This window comes from Cucumis sativus, chromosome 3 (assembly GCF_000004075.3).
Source record: "Cucumis sativus cultivar 9930 chromosome 3, Cucumber_9930_V3, whole genome shotgun sequence".
In the NCBI taxonomy this organism is placed as follows: domain Eukaryota; kingdom Viridiplantae; phylum Streptophyta; class Magnoliopsida; order Cucurbitales; family Cucurbitaceae; genus Cucumis; species Cucumis sativus.
This window is the reverse complement of record NC_026657.2, coordinates 202,010-218,720: the sequence shown is the minus strand read 5'-3', so window position 1 is coordinate 218,720 and position 16,711 is coordinate 202,010. Positions and strand designations below refer to the sequence as shown.

General features: G+C 33.8%; 1 pseudogene; it reads right to left on the bottom strand.

Annotated features, from left to right (window-relative positions):
• Window positions 1-214: 214 nt before the first annotated feature.
• Window positions 215-16,497, bottom strand: LOC116402711 (annotated as a pseudogene).
• Between the last annotated feature and the right edge of the window lie 214 nt (window positions 16,498-16,711).

Here is a 16,711-nt window from a genome sequence, read left to right as displayed (position 1 = left end):
CTAGTCTTTCAGAAGTTTCTTTTATTTGTTTTGGTCAATGTCTAGTGATGAAAACTGATACAATATTACATTATTGACGGTCTAATAAAGAATTAGAAATTTTACTTAAACATCTACTACTACCATTCGCAATGACAATGCAATTTTTTCAATTACATTAGACAATTTGTTCACGATGATACATATATATATATAATATATTGCAAAGGGTGTGTAGCTGGATGGAATTGAAAGTTCATTCAAATCAAAACAGAAGTACCCGGGGGGCTGAAGTATTCATTAATTACAGAAGTAGCCTATAGATAAGACAACACATTTGTCCATATATACAATACAAAACTACTCGAACTATACAATGGAAGACATCCTAAAAAAGCTAAGCTAGTTACAAACCAAATTTCCAATGGGCAATATTCAATCAGACGTAAGAATGGTAACAAATGGCATTTAGTCAATTCACTTCTCATCGTCCAACCCTACCTACCAAGCTATATACTTGATAATTGCAACGTACTAAAGGTTCTACATGGAATATCTAACGTCTCCTTTTTCTTTAGTATGTCGCTCGTTTTGGATTTCTTCCAGCTCCTCATCCTCTCCCTTCTACCTGCTTGTTCTTTCCAATAAGCAACCATTTTTTTCAGTCGAGCAACCTCCTTAGAAGATACATTTTGCTTGGATCATTAACAATTGATCGAACTCTTGATGCATACCTGAAATACAAAACAAATTCATAAAAAGAAGCTTCAATGTAAAGATACAATTTTTTTCTACAAAGTCCGCATTTTCCATCCATATTTGATGGTAAAACTTCTTTCAATTCGTTTAAAATACTTTTAATATATTATTCTCATCGTTTTTCTTCTGAGCTAAAATGAATAAGTAAATGAAGTTTTATGTTTAATGAATAGTTGATGAGTCTAGAAATACTCATGACCACATTTACCAACTTCTAGATAAATCTGCATGTCAAAAACATACTTCATGACAATTTCAAATATACATAAATCATAGAAGATATTTTAACAAAAATTCCCAATTGGTTTATAAAATAATATATAATTTAGTAAATTCTTTAAAGTGTATATGGTAAAGAAAAGGATACCATACATGAGTGAATTGTATGTCTCATCCAGGTTGGATTCGGCTGGAGAGACATTGACAAACATGAGCGTTTTGGCATTACCACCGAGTGAATCACTCATCAACATAGTGAGCTTGTGATTTCTGTAAGGTATGTGTTGACCCCTGAAGACAAAGCACTGATGACATCTCCAAGTGCCGAAAGTGATTTATTTATGCTTTGAGCTTCCTTAAGTTGGCTACCAGAAGAGCCTGATTTCTTCACTCTCTCTGATCCGCAAGGTCAACAAAACTAAGCTGCATAAAAGATAATCAAGTTGTTACATGGTAAGAAGCAACATTCATTTGTTTATTCCATGAAAAGCTCGTTAAATTTTTTAAATCATATCTACCATTTGTAAAGTAATTGTCTCTTATGAATGAAGAAAATGCAAACATACCAGGACAAATAGTGTATTTTCATATTTAAATCATACGACCTCTCAGACATCCTTCACTATAAATAAAAATATTGAAACTACTAAAGTTATTGCCATACCTTCCCTTTAGAAACAGATTGCGTCTGAAGGTTGGTACTTTCAATAACAATTGAAAGTATCAAATGTGATCTTGAACTTTCTTCGTTCATTTGAGTCTCTGAAGTATGCCGTTGCTCCGATCCTCTATAAATAATACTTTTTAATTCTTCAAATGTTGAGATAGAAGCTATTGTAACGTTTTCAATGGATACCATTCCCTAACCTCAGCAAATAATCATCCCACTAAAGTTAGAAACATAATAACTCAAATAAATTGAAATCCGGGTAAATTGCAAAAATCACAAACGATCAAATGTTAAAATATTAACCTTTGTATCCTTTTTTATCTCTAATCTCGATCGTTTTGCATTCCTTGGCAGAAGAAGATCTACCAACGTATCTTGATATAATTCTACCATGTAAGCCTAAATCAAAGCAGAGTATGAGTGAGAAAGACAGAATCCATTTATGCATTTTAACAATCTTCAAATACGCATTGTAATCAAATTTATTCACACGTGGAAAAAACTAGAACCAACAAGGCATTTTGTATGAAAGCCAGTGTATAAAACATTGCGCATTCTGATCATTGAACTCTAGAGAGAGTACCGAGCCATCTATTTCCGTGATATATAATTTATACACAGTATACAGTGATCTACAAACTCAAGAAAGGTACTGAGTAAGACATAACTTAATATTGGCGAATGTAAATCATTACCTTCAAAGAAAATGAGAACTTGTTACTATCCCGCTTCAAAATCCTAAAAAGTTCTCCAATTGCACGAGGTGTTAATCCAGGGTGGTCCTCAGATCCATATATTGTAAATGTCTTCCCAGAACCAGTTTGACCATAAGCAAAGATGCATACGTTATAACCATCTACAGCAGACTGGACAAGATACTGCATTAAGATTGTACAAAAGAGTATCAATTAATGTTTTCTATTTTCATGACAGCTAAAAGAACAACAAAGTTCTATTTATCAAAATAAATAAATGAAGCTCTTGAGTTCTATTGAACTTGCCCGTGTATCTTCAAAAACATCTTCCTGGGAGGCAGTGCCATCAAATACATGATCGTACATATGTTGCCTCAGCTTATCATCCTTCCATAGATGTTCAACTGTGAACTCATCTAGACTAGTAAGCACATTTTTCTCTTTTTCCATAATTTCTTTATCATTAAGAGGTCGAAGCCGACAATAAACTCTAATCTTTCCTTTCATATCTGCAATGAAATCAAATGCAAATTTAATTGAACTTTTCATAAGTTTTTTTTTAAAAAAATCAATTTGTAGTAATTATATAATATATGGATATTATTTAATTCTTTTTAATGTACACCTCAGAAATTTCATTGATTTGATGAAAAATAGAAAAGTAAGCAGAATAGAACCCTACTCAAGTTAAAACATACAACTCCAAGAAATATAAGTTACACTCAACAACTAATTTAAAAAGGTTTAGTTAGAGAATACAACATAGAAACGAAGCATTTTGTCAGCCATAACTCCCCCCTTTCCTTACTTTTTGTTTAATAAATAACTCGACAACCCAACTCATGTACACCCCTATTCAAGGTGGTACCTCTTTTAGGTTCATCATATTGGAGACCAAACACTCGTTTGGACTTTATGGATTCTGATACATACAATAATTAAATAATATAAGGTTCCATCTTAAAAATAATAATTTTTCTCTCTCTTTCCTTCCTTTTCCATAACAGTTGATGTAAGAAGACTAAGGGTTAATTGAGTAATTAGGTAATATTCTAGGTTAATTCCCTTTTTACCCCAATTGTAATAGAACTCTATAAATAGGAAACTTCTCCTCTTGTATAAAACACATTATTCATTCTAATAAAAAATCCACAACCTTGGTTCTTGGAGGATTTCTCCATGAGGTTACTTAGGCTACATAAATAGTTGTATAATTTCACTCAAACAGTCAAACCACCACTCACATAGACCATATAGTTTTCAGCCTCAACTCAAGTCTATTAATAAAAATTATATCAGTACATATATTCACCTTCCGAGTTTAGTTTGCTAATTTGGTTGTAACAATTTTAGTCTTTTTCTCTTTGAAAAGGAAAGAATATTTTTCATTGATGAATGAAAGGAAGTTACTGCTCGAAATACAATGAGACATAGAAAGTAAAAGAAACAAAGGGAACTTTCATGTTTTTGGAAGATCTCACTAGTATAATAATTAAATAACATATAATTTTATTTTGTCATTGAGGTATTCTATAATATATTCGTCCAAATTTCATAAATTCAATGCATAAGTTTTCTATTCTCTCTTTTTTTTCCCTTTTTTTTTTTTAAGATAGCTTCATTGAAAAAAATTAGAACCACTACCAACCAACTCCTCAAAAATCATAGAGGAGACATACCAAGGAGTTTCAACATCCACGACCCCATCACCTTCTTCAGAGATAGAAGAAGGAATCTATTAGGTTCCATCTCAAAACCAATCACAATATGAGAGATGTAATCCATCTATTTTCTAAAGAGTATGAGGTTCATTGATTTTCCCTATATGAGATCCTCAACATGCCTCCTTAAGGCTGCCTATTTTGAGTTCATTATTCTTGGATCATATCACAAAAAAAAAATCTTTTTCTTTTTTGGACTGAATGCCCATTTAGGCTTCATGTACTTTGATACCATCTTGAGTTGAATAAAATAAGATGTTTGTATTCCAATGATTTTAATGTAAGATACATAGAGAAATACTTGATACATAGAAGGAAATAATCATAAAATAAAACCATTAATGGTTTTATAGCTAATTAACATATTTACAACCAACAGAATCCTAATAAAAAGAACCAACAAAACAACCATGTTTCACACAAGGCTTCTGTTCAATTATTTTTCTAAAAATAAAAACCATTATGACATATTTATGTAATAAATATACTAGTAATTAAATTAAGAAAATAGGCATCTTTAGATAAGGTTGAGAGGCACTAAGGATGATTTTATTTCATAGCGTGAGTGTTTGGGCCAGCTTACATTATCTAGTGTGTTTCTTGAGTAGTTTTGTATTTCTTGATATTTCCTAAGTTATACCCATCCTTGGCCGTTCTTTAATGTTAGATAAATGTTGTTTTTACCTAGGTAAGTTTCAGGTTTTTTACCTTGGGCTTATTGTTTCAGCCAATTAATTAATCTTCTCCTCTTTGGAGGCTGCTGCCCCACCTACACATACTTGTATCTACGAGCTGTTTGGGCTAATTTGACGGTTTGAATAAAAAGTTATTTTAGATTTGCATTATTACGTGAACCTCAAATTTTGGTTATCAGAAAACTCATGAAAATAAAATAAAATCCTTTGTAGATGGCCAGCATTGGATTTAACGTACGTTATTTTTTTCAAATACTGAAAAGGATCTTGTTGATTTTCCAATTTTCAGCAGAACAAGGTAAAGTATTCTCTCTCTCTATTAGAGATACATAATTAAATTTTCCTTCAACTACTAGCTTAAGCTTTCGGATGTATTGGTGATTTAATATGGTATCAGAGCAGGTGGTCCAGGAGATCCTATGTTCAAGCTCTGCATTGTCATTTCCTCTCCAATTAAAATTGATTTCCACTTGTTGGGCCTTTCAAATATTTCAAGCCCACAATTGAGGGGAGTGTTAGAGATACATAATTAAATTTGTCTTCAACCACTAGCTTAAGCTTTGGGATGAATTGGTGGTTTAATACTCTACTCACTCCTTCTACAGTCGTCTTCTCCATTGATCCTTTGCACCTTCTCCGGTGATTGCTCTGGCATACTCACTTTCTACGTTCAGTCTCTAGCATCACCTTCAGACTTTTCTGGTGATTTCTTCAGCTTATTCCCAGTGCAATGGAAGTAGCAAGTAGTGAGGAAGGGATGCATATTGATAAATCAGCTGAGCTTTAGAGGTAGAGACATTTTGAGCCATCAGAGACGGATCTTAATACCCTGTTTCAATGCGAGGAAGAACCGAAAGTTGAAAAACTTCCCTCTGCTACTCGCTCTCATCCTCATTATTGTGAAATCCCAGATCATCTAAAGTCAATAGTCGCTGATTGTGGACTTATTCTAGTTTGATTCTTCAGCCGCTGAATGTAGTTGCCCCCCACCTGTTGGAACAACTTGTCTTTCCATGATTTTTCTTCACGTGGGCGAGCAAGTAAAGTCTCACTGATTGTTGTTGCTAGCTTAATAATGGTTATTATGTTGATCTTCGATTTCTTGCTTGCCAATGGAGAACAACCGCTGGGATACCTTTTGGAACAGGCAATTAATTTTTGCTGTTTATTGGGTCCTATTTCTTCACTGAAACATTGATGCCAAAGCATGATTGTCAAATCTGTGGGTTGGAAGATATTTTCAAGTTCTTCTGGGCATTGGAAAGATAGTTTTGAAGCAGCTGGTTGCATCTTCTTAGTGTTCTTTTTCTTTTTTCATCTTGAAGAATTGCGTGTGGAAAAATTTAGATTTGAGTGGGCATTTAAATTTTACTTTGTATTGTCTTTTAGTGGCTTTGATTAGGTCGTTGTTTTCTGTTTGGGTTCGTTCTAGGTTGCCATCATATTTTGTTTTCCGAGTATAGTCTTTATTTCAGATTTAGCCTGCATTTTCTCTTATTTCTTTTTGCTCTTAGTATAATACCCTTGTACTTTAAGCTTTAGTCTCATTTATTATCATTAATAAAGAAGCTAGTTTCCGTTTTTAAAAAAAGTACGTTATTTTTCCTAATCAAATTTCAGTTTTTTTGTTTTTAAGTTTCTTATTTTGTTGTTAGATTTAATTTTCAGTTTAGTATCTTTAAGTCGATTTAATTCTTAGATATAAGATTTTCAGTTTTTTCGTTCTTTTTAGTTTTCTCTAAGTTAAGTGAGTTTCTATTTTTAACATGTTTATTTCCTTGTTTCACTACTTTGTAATATGAGCATCAGTCCCACTCATTGTATCAATGAAGAGGTTTGTTTCCATTAAAAAAGAAAAAGAAAAAGAAAAAACACAGTTTTGATTTGTAAGTTAATGGTATTAAACTATTAATGAACCATACATAAAAGTGAGCTTCCATGAAAAGTTGGTATCACCAATTTGTTCTCCTTCAATTAGAACTTTATTTATCTATTGGATTTCACTCTCATTTTCCAAAGTTCATTTTCTAACATAAACATTTCTATCATTGCTTCCACAACGTAATTTTTTTTATCAAATTCATTTTCTCAACAAAGTTATCCCCCAAAAGTCTTTATTTCTTTTCTTTTACCTCTCACATGTCGTATCAATCACTAAGCCAACCCATGGTACTTTAGCACAGAAATTCTCAAAACTTTCTATATGGATACAAAAGAACTCATTCAATATGGACGTTATGGTAAACAAACCTTCTATCATGTTGAAATATCGTTTCCTCAGAACTTGCTCTTCCTTATAAAGCGCTTCCATCTCAGCTAGCTGAGCCCCTTGCATCTTCAAAATGTTGGCTGTTTGCTCATTCTTTCGGTCAATGTCCTAAAATAAAAAAAGAATGATAACAAAAAGAGCAAAAGAAAAGTGAAAAATAAGATCGAAAGAATACACCAGGTGTTAAATAGATGTAAGAGATACTGTCGCTCAATCCGCTTCTGCAAAACTAAATAGAAAAAATCAGACTAGAACCTCTTTCATCTCTCGTAGTTCCTCTAGTTCCTTCAAATTATTTTGCAGGGCCGCCAAATCAGAGTTCCTGGTCGTGAGAGTTGACTCCATGACAGCTAGTTCTTGAGTTACTTCTTCAAGTTTTTTTTCAAGTTCTGCCACTCTCAGCTTCAAGACTTTGCGTTCATGTTCAAAGCTTATCTGGAGATGTTCCATCTGCAAGTAAAAAACTTAATACACATTACTCTGTTAAGAAGTAGCAAAGATGATATCATATTAAGAACCTGTATAATGTACCTCATTGCTAGTCTTCTTCTCAAGTCCAAAAATTCTTTGTTCCAAGAACAGCTTTTCATTTACCAGTTTCTTTCTAATTTCTTCAGACGCTTGCAACTCATCATTTCGAAGCCTCAACTCATCTTGAAGTTTTTGTAGAAGCTATAAAGAAAAACATTAAACTCAATGCAATTTGCGATATATTTTATATTAAATAGTTATATCAATCATAATGTTTAATTACAAAAAGGATACCAGAAAAAAAAAATTGAAAGTTGGGATTTTGCTTTGAAGAGTAGTTTTCTGCTTATTGGAACAGAAATCCAGTAAAAAGATAAATATGCTTCAATTATCTTTTCAAAGTTTCCCTCCAATTAGCTTTTCCTTTGAAATTAATGGTCTTGTTTAAGACGGTTTTTTTTTCTTTTTTGGAAATATAACAAGTTGTTTGAATCATTATTGAACATGTTCCTCTCTAATTTGAGAAATCAATTCTGTTTTTCTTTTTGGAAGCAATTTAGACAATAAAAAACCCCGGCTTATCGACTTCACGAAACACAAGCAGATGGAAAGAACAAAACAGAAAAAATGTAGGGTGATAGCTACAGAAGCTTTTAAATCAACGATTCAATCCAAAAGCTTAAGTTTGTGAGTGAGTGTAAATTTAATATAATATCTAACATTCTCCCTCATTTGTGGGTTTAACTTATAAAAAAAGACCCAACAAGTGAAAATCAATATTAAATGAGGAGGACAAGCACTTAAACACAGGATCTTCCTAGACCATCTGCTCTGATACCATCTTAAATCACCAATTCAACCCAAAAGTTTAAGCTTGTGGGTGAGGGTAAATTTAATATAATATCTAACAGATGCTCTAGTGGCCATATTCATGGTTGACAAGTTCAAGAAGAGAACTCAAAACCTGTTTCTTCATCATCTTCTCATAAACCCCTCTCCCGAACTTCAAAACCCTCTCCATTTCCAAGATCTTGCCACAACTATTTTTCTTAAACCTTTCTTCCATCATTTTCACCACCCTCTTATTACTATCCACCATCATTTCATTTTTCCATCATTCTCTCTTTTGTTTCTTTTTCTTTTTATACTATTTTTGTTCTTCCTTCTTTTGTTTCTTTTAAAGTATATAGTCGGGCAGAGCCATTTTTCACAAACTGACCACAAAACCAACTCCAACCATAAACTAACCCTCCAACTTCAATTCAGTTGGTTTTGGTTGGTCAGTTCGCTTTTTCGGGTCTTATTGCTCGCCCCTACCTTAAAATATGACCCCTCCCCCAAAAAAATAATAATTAATAAATAAATAAAAATGAGGCCCTCAAGTACCCCAGCTTTTTTCCCCTCATCATTCATCTCTTCATTCCTTCATCCAACTTGTAAATTGTAGTCCCAAGTCAATTCCCCCCCTTCCATTCCCATTTCAATCTCTTTTATCTTTTCAAGTTATAAATCACGGTTTTAAAATTTGGAGCTATAATTCTTAAAATAATTTTCAAACAAAAACATAATGTTGTTTTTCATCAAACAAATAGCTTAAAGTCATACCTGTTCATCAATTCCAACCGTATCTTTTTTCCCATTATTTTCCAACATCATAGTGCTCAATTTTGCAATTTTTGCTTCCAGACTCCTTCTCTCGGTTAACATGATCTGAAAATAGAATAGACCAAATAAATAGAAATAAAGGCTCAAAATAAGTTTGATGCAAAGATAGCTGTACTGACCTGATGTTCATTGTCTTTTTCATCATATTGCGATCTCAACCTCTCAAGATTATGTGTTGCCTCAGCTAAGTTCTGCTTTTCAAATCTCAAAGATTCTTTTAGAGCTTCCAATTCTTCTTGCATTACCACTTCTTGCTTATTCTTTTCATGCAATTCCTTCAGCAACTACATTAAGAACGGTTTCCATTATCGAAATGAAAATGCTTTATATATGATAAATGTGGTAAAATATATGCAAATCCTATAAAAAGCAATTGCAAAAAAACACTTCCACTTGTAATGCGAGTAAACAAGCTAAAATTAATGGATGATTTCGTGAGTAGACAAGCTATAATTACAAAATTGTATTAATGGATGGTATCGTGAAGTAGCACATATTCATCTGCATTTCCACATATTAACATTTCAAGGCAAAGAATAAGCCCTTTCTTTTTTCTTTTTCCTTTTTTTTTTTTGGTGGGATCAGAATCATAACTTTCAATTCACAAGGAGCGATACAAAAGGAAGAATAAGCTCTTTCAAGGTTTACTTGTTCAGCATTTCTCTTAGACTCTTCAATGCCCTTACTCAAATCTTGAACTCGTTTCTCATATGCTTCCACACTTTGAGTCTTCAAGTTGCAGGAAGAGTCTCCAAGCATGGAGCCAACAGCAGCAGATCGAGCTTTAGAGTAACGACGCAACATGACATCATTTATGTGTGTCTGGAGAGCAATGCAAATTTCTTCTCCCTAAAAAGTTAGAGCACCTAGTCAAAAAACCACCGTGACAGGGCACATGAAGGGTTGAAATTCCCAAAATGCAATGATGGATGTACGGAGAAGAAAGCAATGACGGTAACCTGCTTGGTCTCAAACTGGAAAATGTGTAGGACACCCGCAACTCTCATCTTAAAAAAGACTGCAGTGTTACTGCTACCGAACTGCATTATATCTCTTAATTCAGCAGAATGTAAATACTCCTTTGGAACTGGACGGAAGAAAATGAACCTATAGAAAGTTGAGCAATTAAACCAACTGCAACCATCTAGAAAAATTTAAATCACCAGACAGGTATCTCATTATATTTGACACATGAATGCCAATATGCAAGCGTTTGAATATTAAGCCATTATAAGTAGTTGGGTAGATGAGGAAGTGAGTGATTCTTTGAATTCTAACTTTTGAGGGAAGAATGGCTTTGAAACATATGAAAACTGGCAATATTTCTATGCGTTTTGTGTATATTAATAATTGAATTGGAATTCTCTTTAACTCCAAAAACAAAGTAGCTGTGCATGTTAGAAACCTATATTACCCCTCTCTTGTTGATACCCAAAATGATTCGTCCAGGTAGAAGTCCAATGGGATCATCAATCTTCCGGACGCCAAAGAAAACTGAATTCCCATAAGGAAGTGTTCTCAATATTCGAAGAAATTGTTGTCTTGCGTCATCCTTTGTCAGATGTTCCTGGGAAATTAGTAAGAAAAAAATCAGCAAACTCTTTGTTCTTGGTCAAGATTGACTTGGTGACTTTTCTTTGGGGGATAAGAAATAGTGAGTATATTTCACAAAAAGGCAGGAAAGAGCAACCTAGGGGCGATGGAGAAGACAGAGACATATATGCCTACGAAAAAATAGCATGGAAAACTGAGCATAAACTTTGATACATATTTTTCACTAATTCGTACAGAACTAGGTACATCAATCAGAAACAAAGGCCTGACTCAAACAAAAAGAGACGCTCAAGAGTTGAATGTGTGCTCCAAGGAATATATTAAACCACTCACATATAGATCATGTTGAATACCATATCTCTAGAAACAACAATGCTTATCAGTGTTAAGAAAATATTCATAAAATTGAGAGTAAAATTGCCTCAATAATCAATTGAAAAGAACATTTAGTAATCTAAATAGACTCTTCAAGATAGTAATTGTCTGCAACAGAATGTTCCAAATACCAAATCTTACCATTGAACGAAAACGCGAGAGAATATCCAACTCCCACTCTCGCTTTGGTCTTGTTATGGCAATTTGTCTCGGTACAAATCTTTCTAGAAGCGAATTCCAATCACTAGTACCCATCAAGCAGTTAAAAGTGCGATTAAAATGGAGTGTACAAAACTATACTAAAAAAAGTAACACTTTTCCTACATAATTGGGGGCGAAGAAGATGCTTGTTGTAGAAAATGAAGGAAATGAAAGTTTAACATACTAATTTAAAATGTGAAAACAAAGCAAAATGATAAATTACAAATTTGCAATAAAGGAGAGCAAGAAAAACACCTACGTGCAAGATTCTGGACTGGTAATAAATCCAATTTCAAACAAGGATTTGTAATGCTGAAAGCTGTGCAGCATCAATCCCTTCCAACAGGATAATTCCCCAACAGATAGTCATGCTGCAGCTGTAGATATAGACTGACTCTCACATAAATGTTAAATATAAAAGTTAAAGGCCCCATTGGTAACCATTTCGTATTTTGTTGTGGATTTGGTCGAAGTAATGTTTGCAAGTTTAACTATTATAAACCAAATGGTTATCAAATTAGGCCTAAATTATAATTTAATCATCAGTAGGTTTTGAACTTCAAAATGTATCTAATGGGTTCTTAATCTTTCGATGTTATCTCCATTCAATCCTGACCTACTAGATACATTTTTAAAGTCCGCTAACTTATTAGATACAAAATTGATAGTTCAAAGATTGGGGCTGGGGGCCTACTCGACACAAAATGACAAAAGTGAAAATTAGGAGCACTCTTCAAAGTTCATAAATCTATTAGACAGAACATTCGAAGTTCTAAAATCCACCTTGTAATGTAATCAAGATAAAAACACTCCTACCTGAACATATGATAGTTGTATAAACATTGGGTCCACAACAGCTTCATCAGACTCCCTAAACAGCTTCTTTTTAAATGTCAACTTGAAGTGCAGAATTTCTCCTTTGCTTCGATCTTTTGTTGCCTTGAATTCTGCTAGCAGATCTCCAATATATTTGTTATCATCAAGCCCAACATACTCCTCTGTTGAGAAGAATTCCATGTAAGATTAAGATGTACATTTGTTCGTTCAAATTCGAACCAAAAAACAATAAGTTAAACTGTACCATTCCCTAGATCAAGTGCTTTAGCTCCACTAACGAACTTACGGCATTCAAAAAGACTGAAGCTAGAGTGTGCTGATAGTTTTATAACACCTGAAAGTTCCTGAAAAAAAATATGAAGTGTTCCGAGGGTAATATGAATTTTGACATTAAATATCCACTAATTAATCACATTAATGAGTGTGGTAGACACGGGGAAACATTCACTTAAGTAGACTAAAATTCATGCATTTATAGCAAAAACAAAACTATTTATTCTCTTTCTTTCCTTGATAATAAACATATGTATGTCAAAAAGAAACAAAAAGGAAAAACAAAGGGCAGGGGGTTGAGAATATCCCTCAACAAAATTAGCAAAGAAAAGTATACCAACTGTTAATAATCATCACGAGGTCTCCTCAGCTATCCAAGAAGCCAAGACAATTATGGTTAAATTTGCTAAAAGCTATCCTCTCTAAACTGTGGTTTGAAAGAAATCAGAGGATATTCCATGACAAAGAAAAGCCATGTTCAGAACTCTCTGCAGAAAGAAGTGCAGCAGCTTGGGTTTCCTTAAACAAGGAGTTCGAGGCTTATTCTATTCAAGATATTTATCTCAACTGGGCAGCTTTCCTCACCCAACCAGCCTCTTAATTTTCGTCCAGCATTGGTTCCAGCCTTTTTTTCTATTACTCAGCAGCTGTAGTTTTAATTCTTGTCTTTACATCATCTTTTTAATCTTCTTTCCTAGTCTCGGCCTATGTTATTTTGCTGGTCTTTCATAGTTTGTACTTTCTATTTTTATTTTCTTTGCTTTGTTCATGCTTAAATATGGGATATGATGTTTTGGTGCTAAAGGGGTGCCAACCTAGTTGAGATGTCTGGGTGCACCTCCTGATCCTCTAGGGCTTTTTGCTTTATGCTTTTTTATTATTCTCATTGTATATACCTCTTGTGCTTTGAGATTTTATCATTAATGAAGAAGTTTGTTTCCTTTTCAAGAATAATCGGCAATGAAAGATAAGTGTTGGTCTATGACTCTATTATTAGTAAGCACTAACTAAATAGCTTAAATTTAATTCTGATTCCGATTCCACTTTTCTATCTTATATGGTCCTTTCTCCTATATATGAGAGATATACTTTTTAATCTTTAAATCATTGAAATACAAAAATATATCATTCCATCAAGATTCAAAATTATCATTACCTCAACAGAATCAGCGACCGTTGTTGTCATATCATATGTAATTTCTTCAAAAGTTTCATCCAAAAAAAATACAATAGTTGTAAGTTTTCGGCCTGTCAAAAGAGCTTCGATTTCCTCACGACCAGGTATTATATGCCTGGGACCAGCCTTCATGCAACGCTTTAAAGCATTCAGTGTATTTAATGCAAGAACTCGAACCTCCGGATCAGTACTTACGCCTTGAGCAACATTATGAACATACTCTGATAAATATCCACCAATATCCTTGCTAGGAGGCATAGCTGATGCACATAAATACATCAGCTCCCATGCTTTGATTAAATATTGCCTGTAATATTCATATGAATATGAATATAGAGATCAGTCCAAAATATATGGTATTGCATTTGAATTAAAATATCAGCAATTCATAATAGAATTTAATCATCAACGCCAAGGATCAACAAGGTAAATAATAGTTTAGAGCAAACCTATCAGGAGAATTTCTAGTTTGCTTAGAGATTTGGATAAAAAGTTCATCTCGTAGCTCTGAACGTTTCAAAGTGTGCTTGTACAGTTTTCCAACAAGTTCAATTCGTTCATCTAAGCTTGTTGCACTAACTCGATCAGAAGAGTCAACACCCATGTACTTCAAGATTATTTGGAATAGTTTTATGGCTCGGCTCACCAAGTCAGAGTTGATTTTAAGCAACGAAGTTGGTATAGGATCCTGTAAAAATTTACAACTTACACTTGTAAAAGTTTGGTGAGTACTTAAATTTCATGACAAACAAGATGTTTTCACCTTTTGGAAACACAACATATCTTCAAATGTGAATTTTTCCCGAACTTGAGGACCTACAGATCTTTTGGAAAAGAATCCACGCTTTCCAGAAGAATGGATTTGTTTGTGCATCATCCTTAAGAATCCTTCAACCTTGGAAAATAATACAATATAGAGACGTTACTTTTCAGGGATTATAATGAAAACTAAAATTGTCATACTTCAGAAACAACTCGCAATCCCTTTCACACTTGCAGGCATCATAAATATTATCCCACCTGAAATCTATCAATCAAAGGTATGACACCAGCAAGTTCTGCAGGAATTGCTGTGGATATGGTTGTAGGAGTACTACAGAAACAACCAAGGAGAAAGTTAATTTTGAGGGACTGAAAAATCTACTCAAGAAAACATCAAACTATAATATGAGCTAAGGAGCCACTGAGAGAATATAAGAAGTCAGTGAGTTTGCATTTGTTAGTATTATCACTTTTACACCCAAAAAGAAAAACAGACAAAAAAAAGAAAGAAGAAGGAATTGTAAGTATTATCATTATTGATTATTTTTCTGGATGAGAAACCAAGCTTTCAAGCTTGAGAAAAATGCTAGAATAAAATCGTCAATAATTAATTTACTATTGATAGAAGTAACACTAACAACTTTTTTAATGCACGTGTGGATTGAAGTCCTCGAAGAAGGAGATCATAATGCCCGGTAAAACAACTACAAGTGAGATGCTTTTCATGACACTAGTTGTAATCCGTTAGTTGCATGCATAGAATAGTTCCTCTAATTACAATGCTTTCTGATCTTCGTTGCTTCACTAAATACCTGAATATTAGACCAATTAAACTAATAATGTGACGCTAGCTTCTCTAATTTATAAACTACGTTTAATCACGGGAATGGTGTAGCTGGCAAGCCTGGCTATGACCTAATGACTTCAGTATAATCTTTTTTCTGAAGACTGAAACCAATAACGTACAATATTACAATAACATTGCTTCAAGGGAGAAAGAAAATATGCATTCATGAAATTCAATATAGTAAATAAAGTTTTAGAGAAAATATGCATTCATGAAATTCAACATGTAATAAATAAAGTTAAGAGCTTAGTTGCTACAGGTATTCGGTTTACACTCACGGGGGTGCAAAATTGGAGCCATCACTATCATAATCATCCCCATTTGGAGCAGCAGCAAAGCTTTGAAGGAGAGTATCATCATTGCCACTGCTGGAGTTAAAGGAAGATCCGATTGTCCTAGCACTCTGAGCCATGTCAAAGGTCATTTGACAGTGGCAGAAATGGATTTAACTTCTGGGGATCCCTATAACTAAAAACTGCAAAAAGGGTGCGTGGTTGAAAAGGTTAATTTCTGTACTATACGATTAGCATCCGAACAAACGTACAATTAATTTTAAATACCACTAAATACTCATAACAATAAATAGAATGATGAGAAGTGCAAGGGAGACAAAAAAAAAAAAAAAAAAAAAAAATTGAACTAGTCCATAATGGAATGTGTTCTCGAACAATAGAACCATTATCAATGGCCGCCGCTAGATAGTGAGACATTGAAACGCGCTAGCAATTATTTAAGGAGTAAAAGATATATGTATAAAACCCATATGAGCTACAAGAAAGAAAATAGATCCACTAAAATTAGACAGCAATGTAAGAAGCCAGCCCTTGACAAAACAGAAAGGGGCAAAAAAAAAAGTTGAATGCATAGAAGCAGAATTGGCCGAGCTTGAAGAATGAATGGATTAATTGGAGGTTGAAGCAAAATGGTGGAGATGTTGTAAAGGAGTTACCTTTCGGAAGCAAACGAGAGGAGGCGGAGAGATCTGAGGTGAAACTTGAAAGTCAGCCAGGCATTGAGTCGCTGGTTGGTATAGATTATAGGAAGAGAGGGGCAAAGAAAGAGAGAGAGAGAGCGGAGCAGCAGTGGTGGGAGTCACGAGAGTGTTTTAAATGGCAAGCAAGCAAAAGACTAAGCCAACAAAAAAAAAAAAAATATTGGTAGCTAGTCGACTTGAGTTGCCGGCCTGACAATATCTTCGACAATCTGGCATTTACATTATCATTGCTGCAAATCTACTACTCCTTCAAACCGGGGAGGGGGAAATTTACAAAATCCCTCGACTTTAAATATCATCCTTTCATATTTCCACATACCATTTTTCCAATAAAACCTACAACTTTATAAGGTTGGCAGAAACAGACCTTATACTATTACATTCTATTTGGTGTAGAATATTTTTTTTTCAATCTACATCTCTATAATCTTGTCCATTTATGTTTTCTTAAACCAATCTTTATGTTCACATCATCTAATAAAACGTTGCTGACGATTTTTTATCTTTTATTTTTTTCCAATCGGAGTGCCATAACTGTTGGCAAAAAC